Genomic DNA, 362 nt, shown 5'->3' with positions numbered 1-362 from the left:
CGGGAGATATTTCGGTGAGTATACACTGCATGATTTGGGGTGTATAGGCAGCTTTTTTATTTTTTTTTTTATTTTTTGATTGAAATAATTTTGTGTTATATTATTATAAATATTAATATTAATATTATTTTCTATTTCATCATTTAATATATCTTTTGCTGCTTGTGGTGGTGCATAGTTTAACTTAAAACCCTCGGGACATGACCAGTGGACCGGAGCTGCATATACACCGCAGCACAAACCCCTCTCTCTATCAAACACTAAACCCTCCTCGCATGCTGCTGCTGCTGCTGTTGCATGCAGCAGCAAACAGCTGCTGCTGCTCTCCTCCAGACCCCATTCAGGACCAGGACAAGATAACG

The 362-nt window shown here is 39.5% G+C and overlaps 1 protein-coding gene across 1 annotated transcript in view; it reads right to left on the bottom strand.

Moving 5' to 3' along the window:
* EMH_0053830 (uncharacterized protein) overlaps window positions 1–362 on the bottom strand; it is a gene marked incomplete at both ends in the record, with an annotated part of 6,764 nt that overhangs the window by 4,585 nt on the left and 1,817 nt on the right. The gene's annotated exons all lie outside the window — the stretch shown is intronic.

Source organism: Eimeria mitis, genomic scaffold, assembly GCF_000499745.2.
Source record: "Eimeria mitis Houghton genomic scaffold, Emh_scaff2439, whole genome shotgun sequence".
In the NCBI taxonomy this organism is placed as follows: domain Eukaryota; phylum Apicomplexa; class Conoidasida; order Eucoccidiorida; family Eimeriidae; genus Eimeria; species Eimeria mitis.
This window is presented reverse-complemented; position numbering and strand designations above follow the sequence as displayed.